General features: G+C 39.4%; 1 protein-coding gene across 2 annotated transcripts in view; it reads right to left on the minus strand.

Annotated features, from left to right (window-relative positions):
- HDAC7 (histone deacetylase 7) overlaps nucleotides 1-13,627 on the minus strand; it is a 216,041-nt gene that overhangs the window by 111,265 nt on the left and 91,149 nt on the right. For both annotated transcript variants that reach the window (XM_072134716.1, XM_072134715.1), the window contains exon 3: nucleotides 9,417-9,484. The gene's annotated coding sequence lies outside the window, so the exon portion shown is untranslated. The remainder of the gene's footprint in view (nucleotides 1-9,416; nucleotides 9,485-13,627) is intronic.

A 13,627-nucleotide genomic window follows, 5' to 3' on the forward strand; every position in this document is an offset into this window, starting at 1 on the left:
GAAGCAATAGATTTTACTACTGGGCTCTAAGCAAGCGACATACATTCTCAAGGTGTGCAGTTGCTGCCGCATGTTCGTGCTGTAGGGCTGATTTTTGGGGCTTGATTTATCTATGACTCATTTTGGTTTCCTCGAACTTTGTGTCTATTAACTGGAATATGTTAACCCTATGTATGTGCTGCTTTATTATATAGTATGGTAATAGCTACAGAAATTTGTATAGTGTGTTTTACTTTCACACAATGGGGCACATTGACTTACCTATCCGACAAAGTTCACACAAAGTGCATTGTCCAATGATAATGCACTGTGCCACGATTCACTAAGATCATGCACCCGATATCCTGCATGTGTCGCTTCCACGCTCAGGTCTGACGGAGTTTAACTTCTTCTTACTGGTGTATAAAGTGCATTGTATTGCAACACAATTTGAATGTTAAATCCTGCACTCAGTCCGAATCAGTTGGTCCGTCCAACGTGCGCCCCCCCCCCATTTCTTACACATGAAAGCCAACGCAGCTGCACCAAAATCCAATAGTGTGCGGCACAAGGGACACTTATTCATAGATCCAGGACTATGGAAGTTTTCTTTTTGTTTGTTTGTTATCCGTTGCCTCCTTTCTTTAGAATCGACTTTTAAAATTATAATAATGAGCTTGAAAGGCTATAGGGTTGTTAGCAGAGCCCCTCAGTGCTGCAGATTCTCAGGCTGTTACTGAAGGAACACTTCTCCCCACCGTGTGCTCACTGCTGCAAAAATTACAGAACGTGCAGGGGGGAGGGTGAAACTGAGATGTGCTGCTGCAGTGTAACAACAACTTGAGATGCCAGAGCACAGAGGGCTTCTGTAACACACACATAGCCCTTCTGGTTCATATGAATAATTTTTAAAGTTGATTTTAAAAGGAAGGAGGCAAACACGTATAAGAAAATTACCTAATTTATGAGAAAGTGCTTGATTTTTATGGTAAATGTCTTTTCAAAGGGAACCCGTCATCAGGATTTCACATTTTCACCTACCAGCGGTTCCCATATTATTTTAATACTAATTACCAATCTGTTTTTATAATTAACATAAAGGTTCCACTCACTTTTGAAAGATTATAAAAAGTATATGTGGCTCTCTGCTAGCAAATTGGATTGAGTGATGAGTCATCACCATTATCTGCTCACTGCTCTTACAAATATGCTTCTTGCTCCCTCCTCCCATCATGCAGATGTGAGCGAGATTTGCCTGCACCATAGGGTCAGCTCATGTTTGCATGAAGAGAGGGGAAGCAGGATGTAGAGTAGTAAGAGCAGTGTGCAAATAATGATGATTTGTGAATCAATGCAGTTTGTCAGCAGGGAGCCAGATATTCTTTTATCAACTTTTAAAGTGAGTGGAACCAGTAATGTTAGTTATAAAAGCAGAATGAGAATTGTTTTCTAAAAAGACTATGGGAACTTGTCAAAATGTGAAAGGCCGATGACAGGTTCTCTAATATAGAGGTAACATTAAACCTGTTATCATTATAAACATAGGAACTGGTTTTGTATTATAAGAAAAAGATGGGTTGCTTAAGATTTTGGGCCTCCGTGTGACTGCACCACTACATATTCATTCATGGGATATGTATATACAGTTATAGGGAATGTACTGTTGGAGCAGATCCCTCTGTGACAGACTAAACATGATTACATATTAAGCCCTGTAATACAATAATTAAAAACTTACAGGAACTTACACTATAAGCAGTGGATCGGCAAGAGGATCTGGAACTGTGGAGATGAATTGTAAGAAGAGGTTGATCACATGAGTCAATCAGCCTCTGCACATTAAAGTGATATGATCCAGATGATAGCTATCACTGTATAACTGTATAACTTCATATAACTGTATGTGTATGCTATCCTATTTCATATGATATTATGGCTTGAAAATTATGGCTTCAAAAATCCTAATTTAATAGTAGTTATTAAGATGTATTTCTTGATGGGTCCTGTGGTGTCTCATTTGTCACTTCCAGCTCTAAGGCCCCTTCCACACTAGCGTTGCATTTCACGTCAGGGTGCAATGCGTGAAAAACTGACGTTTTTGGCTGCGTTTTTGTTCCATTTTTCCTTGGAGTAATTAGCGGTTTTGCGTTTTTCACGCGCGTGTTGTTAGCGTTTTTTTTGCGTTTTCGGCGCATTTTTCACGCGCGAGTCAATGGGAGACTCGAGCATTTTTCAAAGGGACCATGGTTTGGGATTAAAATGTGTTATTTAATTGAAAAATAATGTCTTCTGATAAGTTGCAAACATCTGCGATCTATTCTTCACTGTTCCCCGTGTATATTATCTCCCGACAAGTAAGCAGATGTGAAGAACAGTGAAGAATAGAATAAAAACTGTGAACACAGTGAACACAGTGAACACAGGATCATTTAAGAGAAAAACACAGTGCAGAACACAGTGCAGAATAGATTACAGATGTTCGGCACATCTGCTTACTTGTCGGGAGATACGCGCGGAACGGTGCGTATGTTTAAATACATCTGCAATGTGTTCTTCACACATATATATTGTTCTTCACATGCTATTTTGGGCGCACCGTTTCGCGCGTATCTCCCGACAAGTAAGCAGATGTGCCGAACATCTGTAATCTATTCTGCACTGTGTTCTGCACTGTGTTTTTCTCTTAAATGATCCTGTGTTCACTGTGTTCACTGTTTTTATTCTATTCTTCACTGTTCTTCATTGTGTTTTTTAAATTAAATGATCGTTCTCGAGCAGGGGAAATACTGTTATTCTGGTCACCTAGCAACCCTTACGTTTAAAACGCATTGCACTCGCAATGATTGCGAGTGCAATGCGTTCTTGATGCATCTCCATAGACTTGAATGGGGCGTGAAAAACGCGCGTGACATGCAAAAGTAGAGCATGCTGCGATTTTGACGCGCGTGAAAACCAACGCTAATGAAGAAAGACCCATTGAATACAATGGGACAGAGTGCAATGCAAGTTCTGCGCGTCAAATGCACGTGCAGAACTCGCGCGTGAAAAACGCCAGTGTGGAAGGGGCTTAAGTCCATCACACATGGTCATTATCTTAGTCATTACATGTTTGGATCACTTATCTAAAACCTGTACAATTAAGAAATATGAAAACTAAGAAAAAATGTCTGTGGACTACTTTTTAAAGTGAATCAGTCACCAGGAACGTCATTTTTAGCTGGTGACAGGTACCAATAGCCTACGTTATGCTGATTTTAAAACTGCCTATGTCAGTATTCTGAATCATTTCAGTAGTTTCAAATATTATATTGGTAGTTTAATTACATATAATTAATATAATGTAGTTTAATTTACATTACTGCATGTGGGGAGTCCTGGGGAGGGGGCAGCTGCAGCCTGTGTGTTCTTGTGTCTCCTCATACATTCTCCTCACCATCCCCCTCCCTCCCCTGCCTGCTCAATGCACATGACAGGAAGTGGACAGGGAGCTGGAGGAGTGTGTATGAGAGGAGACTGACACAGGCACAGACAGGCTGCAGCTGCCCCCACCCAGGGGACTCACCACACACTGCTGGCAAGGAGCCAGGTAATAGAAATTAAACTTATATAAACTACACAAATGATGTCAGATTGCTCACAAAGGAATTTTTAAAATTAGCATAGAATAGGCTATTGGATCCTGTCCCTAGCTAAAAATGACATTTCTGGTGACAGGTTCTGTTTAATTAGGACTCTGATCTGCAACAGAGATTTTGGAGCACCCTGAGGGTTTTATGCCAGGGTAAGATTCTACTAAAATGTTATTGTTGAGCACGCCCTTGACGGGAATGACAGATCTACAAACAAGTAAACATATTTCCGATCATACAATAAAAATCACACACAGTTCCAGAGTCTGAGGATTGTTCTCATGACTTTCTTTAATTGCACTATTTACCAGAGGAAGCAAGTTCAGGAAATAAACAGTTCCATGCAATTGACTCCTGCTCTATGAAAACAAGCTGGCTGGCAACCATCTCCAGTAGAGTAAGCATTCGGCACAGGATAGTATTTTCTGACTTGCTCTGTTTTTCACAAACAGGAAAATGTCAATGGACTTGGCAATGGCTTTGGAAGAGAAAAAGAAATCAAGTCCAAGAAGAACAATATCCTATTGGTTATTGAGGCTTCAACTAATTTGTGTGGACAATTCCACATCCTTAAATGTATGCAGTGTTCCTATGTACAGCAAAGTGTACGTAATGAAGGATAATGACTTAAAGAATTCTTACTTTATGCGGGGCTCCCAGTGACCCTCGTGTGCTCTCTCCGGGCCATGTCCCTGTTTGATTACAGGGGCCTGGAAGCTCCGCTCTTGCAGCTCCGGTCAGGCCAGGCACGCCCACTCGTTACCATGTCCCAGCGCCTGATACAGCACTAGGACAGTGGTCGGGTGGGCGGTTCAAGGCCGGAGCTTTCATGCCCCTGTAAACGAACAGCAGCACGGGACACCAGGAGCCCTGGATGAGGTAATTTCTATTTATTTTTTTACGCCTTGTTTTTTTTACTTAGTCTCAGACAACCCCTTTAGGTTCTTCAGCTCTGTCAGTTCTAGAGCCATGGTTGTTGGGTACAATGCCAATACTTTTTTCCCTCATTTACGCACATAATGATCAGCCCTGGCACCACACATTAGAGTCATGATGCCTTATGATTCAACACACTGGCTTCTTTCTCAGCATAAACCTCATGGTCTCTCTTGCCAACTAATAACATCTTGACTGGACTCCACCAGCATTTTTCTTGCTTTTCCATATGGTAAATGAGAACTTGAAGCCAGAGATTATTTGCCAGATTTAACACTGAAATCATGTTGCAGATATTCCTTACAAATATGGCGTCATTGGAATAGAAATCAGGCATCACAGTGTTTGATGTAATGAGAACAATGAGATGTCTTAGCGACTAGCATTAAAGGGAACCTGTCAGCAGAAACTGAACTAATAAGCCACTACCAGTTTGTTGTCTAGCAGCTTAAAACCTTCCAGATCATGTTCATTTCATGGCCCGGTGTGGTGGAATCACTAAGAAAATTAACCTCAGGATGTGCTGTGATTGACATGATGCACCAGATTTCTAGAGAGTTGGAAAGTCGATGCTTCTGTGGAGAAGAGAACTTGACTTTAATACTAAACTCTCTGCCTTTATGACTTTATACAACAAATTTAGACAACCTCTCTGACTATAAGCTTAAGGACTGTTAGATATATAAGAGTATTTGTAAAATAATTACATTGCAAACAGAAATAGGGCTGGCTCTAGCTGCCCATGTGATACTTTGCTGAGGCATCATGGGTTACAGTCTTGATGATGTCTGAAGAGCAGATGGAAAGCTGCACTGCAACTACCTCTACACTTCTTTCATGTACACTGTATTAAAGATAGCAGTACATGGATAGAAAATACTTTTGCTAGAATTTTTCTTTAATGCAATATATTATGTAAATGTATTATACAGTATGTGAACTCTCATACTAATGAGTGGATTTGACAATATCAGCCACGCATATCATTACTGGGTACATAAAATGACTCACGGAGCCATAAAAGTTCATAAAAGTTCTATACACAAACAATATTAATAAAATGAATCATTCTGGAGAACTCAGTGACCTGACCTCAGTTACCATACTACTGTCGCTTCCACTGATTTCCTGTAAGTAAATCATTGTCTCAAATATTTGCCTGGATGGTTGCTCCCAGTGGAAGTGACGCTATTATGAGGTGGATACATCTCATGTAGCGTTGTGTTTTCTGTGGCAATAAACCTTGCTTAATGTTGGACTGCAGTGCTATGTACACACCAAAGGTTATAGTAATGAGGGACCTTCCTCCATCCATAATGGACCTGGGCATCTCCATCTCCAGCACAGGTAGAATGCACACAGTGATGATGCAAAAATGCACACAGTAATATCACAGTAATATTAGAGAGGTCATAGAAGTATAAGGCACATGGTGATGTCACAATAATGTATTCAGTAATGTTGTCAGGAGCGGAGGTAGTGAATCCTCTGGACCACTGCGGACGATGATATAAGCTGACACCTGGGACCGGAGTCTAAGTGGCACCCGGTTTTCATCAGAGCCCGCCGAAAAAGTGGGTTGGGCTGCTGCGGCGTGGTACCACCAGGTGGCGGCCAAGGCGAGGTACAGAAAAGTAAGGCAAGCTCATGGTCAGGGACAGGCAGGAGGTCGAGACAGGGAGCACGTGATCAGAGGGCATGGAACAAAGTTTTCTCTCAGGCATAGAGTACAAAGATCCATCAGGAGACACAGGAAGGGGCTGGGAATTTATCAGGGCAGGCGGCGGGCCAGTCCCAGTTATCGTCTGTCAGATGTCACAATAATGCACACGGTAGTGTCACAATACAGGAGGTCCCCTACTTAAGAACACCTGACTTACAGATGACTCATAGTTAAAGACGGACCCCTCTGCCCAGTGTGATCTCTGATGCACCTCTGTGGTTGCTTTATTTTAGTCCCACAAAAAATTTTTAAACTCCAATTGTTCCTGGGGCGAAAAAAAAAAATTGTCTGGACCTTCAATTATAAAATATACAGTTTCGACTTACATACAAATTCAACTTAAGAACAAACCTATGGAACCTATGTTGTAAGTAACCCGGGGACTGCCTGTAATGTATTCAGCGTTGTCATAGAAGGGGATAATGCACACAGTAGTGTCACAATAATGTACTCAGTGTTGTCATTGAAGGGGGTAATGCACACAGTAATGTTGCAATAATGAATTTGGGAATGTAACAATAATGCACACAGTTATATCACAATAATGTATTGATTGATTTCATAGAAAGGGATAATACACGCAGTAATGTCACAATTATGTATTCAATGATGTCACAGAATGGGATAATATGCAAAGTAATGTCTCAATAATGTATTCAGTGATGTGGCAATAATGCGCACAGTGATGTCACATGAATATACTCAATGATGGCACAATAATGCACACAGTGATCTCACAATAAAGTACTTGTGATATCACAATAATGTATGTATTCATTTATTAAGGTATAATGCACACAGTGATATAACAATAATGTATTCAGTGATGTGGCAATAATGCACACAGTGATGTCACATGAATATACTCAATGATGGCACAATAATGCACACAGTGATCTCACAATAAAGTACTTGTGATATCACAATAATGTATGTATTCATTTATTAAGGTATAATGCACACAGTGATATAACAATAATGTATTCAGTGATGTGGCAATAATGCACACAGTGATGTCACATGAATATACTCAATGATGGCACAATAATGCACACAGTGATCTCACAATAAAGTACTTGTGATATCACAATAATGTATATATTCATTTTACAGAAGGGATAATGCACACAGTGATGTAACAATAATGTATTCAGTGATGTCACAATTATCTAATCATAACAGAGACAAATAGACAGTGATGTCACAGCACAATGTGAAGTCACAGTGATATCACAGTTTGTGTAGGAGTGCAGGAATAAAAGGTTGCCCGTCCAGGAAATGAAATGTGATGTCACATACTGCTATAATGGGTATGTGATGTCACGAAACGTAATTATGCTAAAGTATTGGGGGAGAAATTATAAAGAAATTATAAGTCATTACAAAACGCGTCATCTGAGCGGAGATTGCACCCTTGGTTGTTGAGCCCTGATTTGAGGCTTAAATGTAAACTCTGATACAATGTAGTAAAACAAATCATGGTCTATAACTTCTTACTAGCTGGACTAAAGCCAAGTGCACTGAAACCTTATGGGTGTGATTGTGTAATGTAACTGAGTGGCGTTTTTTCCTCATTTCCTGTTCTAACCGTCTGATTCATTAGTAATGTACAATTTTTGGAACAAACTGTTTACCAAAGGTGATTAGTAGGAAAATTACACATGAAGTGGACCAAGTGGCATAGAACATGGAGATGTGTGGATTCAATGGGATGATGACTAGTGCCTGACATTTGCTTATTAGTATATAGATCATAGTGAACGGAACAGAAAGTTCTATAGATAAATAGATTATGTTCAGATATATATTCTGGTTGTGGATAGTGTATAATCTCTATACTGAAAATACATTGTCTTAATTCAACCATGCTAACCAGCAAATTTCATTGACAAATTATAATAGAAGCCTAGGAGATCCATGACCTTGACCAAGATCCAAATGGCTTCTATACAAAATGCTTGGATGTGGTTCGCAGCGATGTGATCTTACATAATCAGAAAGATCTATCACAGATTTACTGCTTTATCATTGAATAATCAGAAAATATATTGAAGACACAGTAATGAGTCTGATGTAACCTTGAGCAGAATGCTTCTCACAGTGACTTGCTTCTGTTTTTATACATACACATCACCCCGAAAATTACTTTGAGGAAAGTTTAAAGGAAACCTATTATGAGAAAACTACTATAAGAAGTAGATCTGATGGTAGATTCCTTCTCTACAAGTACTAGGAGTACTAGGTGTACTTGCCTGGCCGGGCACTGGAAGCCAAGGTTACTCCACACCCCAGTAGCCTCTGCAGTTAATATACATATTACTAAATAAAGTTTTTAACAAGTTAGGTTAGGTTCCAGGATTATTAAATTACAGATTAGGGCAGAGGCAGGCAGGAGGAATCCAGAATCAGATGTACCCCCTAATAGTAGATTCCTCATGGTAGGTTTCCTTTAAGGAAACAGGAGGAGCATTATACTCATGAATACACTGGATTCATAGAGGAACTTTTGGCTTGCCTGTTCCTTTAATTTTTGAGACTTGTCTAGTTTTCTGCAGAGTTATCACTGAATCCAGATAGGAAAGTTGGAACTTTTTTTTACAAAGTTGTAAATTTTGGCACAAATCTACAGTTACCCCTAACTAGGCTTTGAAATTAGCTTATAACTCATTGTGACTTTTGTAGACTTTTTGCAAATTCATTGAATGCCAAACGCCAAATTTATCAATATGGTAAAAAACGCTAAGATACATCTGACCAGCAGAAAAGGCAAGAAAAGTCCCCAAAACAGATGGACAAAGCCAGATTTATGATACCTGTGACCCACAGACCGCTATATTTTTGTTATTTATCCTATTAACCAAATAATATAATATTTTGAGCTCTTGTGGCTAATAGGAGAACAGAGCTGTCCCATGCTACACCGTCACTACATCCAGCAGCATAGTCTGGTGACAAAATACCAGACTATGTTCTTATTGGAACCTATGTTCTCTCAAGTAAGTGCCCCCTACTCTTTGCTCTGCAACATCCCAGTAATTTCTTAAACTCCATAACATATATCATGCCAAAAATAGCTATCACCCTCTCTGCTCATACAATAGAACCCAATGTGCATTTAACAAGTTTACAGAATTTTATGTACTATCCACCTGTTAATGATGTTGCCTTCACCTCGACAGTCACAGTCTGCAGATGTGTTCCATCTTCTGGAATATATCTGGAATATAATACATTACATTATAATACAATACAATACAGCTGCAATTACAGTATAGACAAGCCAAGAATTCACCCAAGACTTTGGCCATTAAAACATTCTGCTCCTAATGATTTTTTATTTAATAAATCCAAAAGAAAAATCCTACATAGAAATCTAAAAGTATAGTAATTCTCATGCACTGCGTTAACATTTCCAGCTTTCCGATTGTAGTATTGTAGAAGCAGTCACATAGTTAAGAACCATACAGGGATATGATAGACATTGACAGCTGTATTAATAACACAAATCTTTTCTCATAGGAATGGAACTACGGGAAGGAGCCAACATTCCACCCGCTAATCCTCATACTGCTGCACAGATCTAAGACAGGGAGAAAATAAAGGTGACAGTATTTGTTCACATGAGTAAGTACACAATGGAAATATCTATCATAATTACTCTTTATTTGGGACCAACAAACCCCCATTTATGGGCTTGAATACATAGAAGAGTGTTCTGCATGGATTATGAACATGTTCTCTGGACTGACCTAATGTTAGTATTGTACACTGGTTATAGGATTGTGAAAAGGATGATGCAAAAGGTTTTTGAATGAGGTTACTTTTTTCAAATATTAAAGTTATAGCTTGTTAAACACATGTTAAACACTGTTGACCGAAGGCTAGTCCTTACAACAGTGAAGTCCACATGCATGCTAGGCATGGCCAACTATGCGCCAGTCCTGAATAGGGATAGAGGAATAAGCAGCTGACAGACACCCTTAGGAATCAATCAATTGGACGTGTTCATATCAAACAGACCGATCTATATCTCCTCCAACACCTGGTGGACCCATAGTCTGGATGGACCCACAGAAATTGGTGGGTACTAATGTGAATAGTCAATAAATTCTTAACAAGCATAACTGTAACTCCAAAATGATTTGATAAAAAGTAGTGTTTTTAAGAAAGGACAAAACCTCTTGGATACTTTATTCCACAATTGCATTAAAAGGTGGTTTTGAAAAATGACTTTTAAAACGTTAAAATATCCATATTATTTCAGAAAATCTGTATTTGATCTGGAGAAATGGATGGTCTGGATAAGGGGGTTGGTCTGAAAGAGGTGGCCTTTTGGATAGGATACTTTCCAATGATATGTCAATAATTTGTAGAGCTCATGGTATAACACCCAGTTGGTCATCTATGTACTTGTTCACATGGTAGGAATCCTGCCAACCATATTTACTAAATACTTATAAGTATAATTATATACTTATTGCACCTGCAGAGGTATGGGTATATTTCTATATTAAGAAATTATCCCCTACTACTTAGGTTGCATTCATACCTCATTTCTATCCTCTGTTGTAGGTATACATTGGATGAATTTCCAATTTGTCCTTTCAGTGAAGGGCTAAGGTGTATCCGGATGTATGCACATCCTTCCCTTCCCCTCTGAAAGTGGGAGGAGTTAACCAAAGCTGAAGCCAGTGATTGGCTGCTGCTGATTTTCAGAGTGTTTCCCCAGGTGATGTAATTGTCCTTATATAGACAGTGACATCACTGGGGACCTCCATGAGTGTAGGCTCAGCAGAGGCCGGGCGTGGATGTGTCGCTCAACAGGAGGGAGCATATAAAGTCCTCTATCCTGCCGGTATAACTCTAGGGATATGCTCAGAGTATATACGTTGGAAACTTTCTTGATGTATACAAAAGACGAGATGTGAATATATACTGTGCTGGATATATAATGTGCTGGAAATATAATGTGCTGGATATATACTGTGCTGGATATATACTGTGCTGGATATATGGTGATACGATGTTTATCAGCCGTTATAAGCTTTTAGCTTTACCTACTCCTTTGGTAGTAGCATTATGAGAGGTAGTTATAGGGGCAGTATCACCCGCATATAATCACATAGGTCATTTTAAACCAGAAATCTTAAGTACAAGTTTCTGGGCAATTTTGGTTACATTTCCTATCGTGTGGCCAACCTCACATGTAGGATGTTTAGCTACTTTCACCATAATGATACCCTGTTACTTTAAGAGCCTTGCCCGCCTGCATAAAGAGAAGCTATATGGCTGTGTTTATTAGTTACAAATGACATGGATGTAAAAGAACAATCTAACTATTCACATACACGCTGATTAAAAGACTTGCTGGATACATCATCTTGGAAGCATTCTCGGGGTATTTATTTTTAGTGCGCCTTGTAAACACTTCACTTCCTGGTTGTGCGACTCCCGCCTGAGTCTCTGTATATAATATATCCATTGAACAATGCAGTGGGCTGGGAGAAAGGAAACTTATCCTCCACGGACTTGCATTGTGGTTTATTTGTATCGTAACCTTTAGTTTCAGACAGTCTCTAAGTAATGACTGAAATACAATCAGACGACCATTTGATCTAGAACAATGTTGATTATGTTGCGACTCATCTTAATCATGTCTACGGAGTCAATACAAGTATTTTATACACAGCAAAAAAAAGAAGGAAATAAACAAAAATGATCAATAGGATTCTAAGGGTTTTTTTTAATGTTAATGTTCTTTTATGTCTTTTATGTTTTATTTAAAAATTGCTTAACTTGGTGACTTATATGTTTCTGCAACTTTTTAATATACTTCATATTTCGCTCTGGGACCTGTGCCTTGTGGACAATAGAAGTCCTGGACCTCCTATCCTGCCCAGGACACCTCGCACCAATGCACCCAGAGGGGTACTGTATGGATGAATAGGTGCCAAGCTTTCTGAGTTACTTCTCCCATTGAAATGTATTGGGAGAGCTGGGAGCATGTAAATCTGACTTCTCAACATACAGTAGATGCCTGTTCCAAAGGCAAGACAGGCAGTCCTTGTGTTACATACAAATTAGGTTCTGTTGGTTTGTTCTTAAGTTGAATTTATATTTAAAGGAAACCTACCATCACGGACCTACCTACTAAGGTAGATCTGGTGGCAGGTTACTGTAATGTAGTGTAGCCTAATGCTTTTTGTAATAAAAGTTTAATCTGATGTATATGCAAATTTTCTGAAGAGTCTATTAGGCGGCAGAGTAGCCATGCCATGGAGCGGGTGCTACGGCTACTCCAAGGATCAGTAGCCTCTTTTGATACACCTATCACAGTCTTTAGCACAAATAAATCTCAGAAGCCATAGTTCTACGCACGCACTCGTCTTAGAAGCCATAGTTCTGTGCTTGCGCAGTAGCTCCAGCTTCTCAGTGGAGGTGCCATCCATACCCAAGTAGCCTCTTAAGAAAATTTGCATATACATAAAAATTAAAGTTTTATTTAGTTGTGGGGCACAAAATGTTTTATTACAAAAATTACAACTTAATTGCAGACATCTTTGATAAATCTTATGTTTAGTCATTTCAGCCTTAGACTAAAGTTCATTAAATTACCATCATCCAAAGGTCTGTTTGTAACTAGGGATCATCTGTAAGTCAGGTGTCCGTAAATTGGGGACTGCCTGTATTCCCATAACATTAGTTTCACAATGGGGCAAATTTACTAAGGGCCTTGCGCCAGTTTTGTGTCAGACTTTGCACGTTCTTTTTAGCGCAAACTGCTTGCACAGGTATTTAAGAAGGGTCTGCACTACATTCTTGTCAAAAGCGACCCTTATGTGGCGCGGCTGCATTAGGCTTCATGTGACACAAATTAGGGGGGCGTTTCGTTGCTCAGTCGGACTATGCACCAAATTAAACATGCAAAGTCTGACAGAATTGTTTTGCATGCCCTATTTAAAGGTGCACCAAAAAAAAGTGCAGGGAGCACATCCTGCATGATACACAGGAAAACTATGTTTAGTGAAGTTTGCACTGTTGTTATTAAATGTGCCCCAATGCATTTTAAACTTGAGAATTCTACAACTTTAAAAATTAAAAAAATGTGATTCACATTCAGAATTGAAATAGTGGTATTTTTGGATCTTAATGGGGTCTTTATACTTATGACCTATCTCCATAAATGGTCATCAGTATATGGTTGGTTCATCAACCGGACTCTGCACTGATCAGTTGTTAAGGCTGCCTCTGGGTGCAGGTACCTATTGAATAGGAAGTGAGTTACAGTCCATTGTACAGTTCGTGGTGCCCAGAGGCAGCTAGAACAGCTGTATAATCCAGATTCTGGATGTCGGACCCC

This window comes from Engystomops pustulosus, chromosome 2 (genome assembly GCF_040894005.1).
Source record: "Engystomops pustulosus chromosome 2, aEngPut4.maternal, whole genome shotgun sequence".
Lineage (NCBI taxonomy): Eukaryota > Metazoa > Chordata > Amphibia > Anura > Leptodactylidae > Engystomops > Engystomops pustulosus.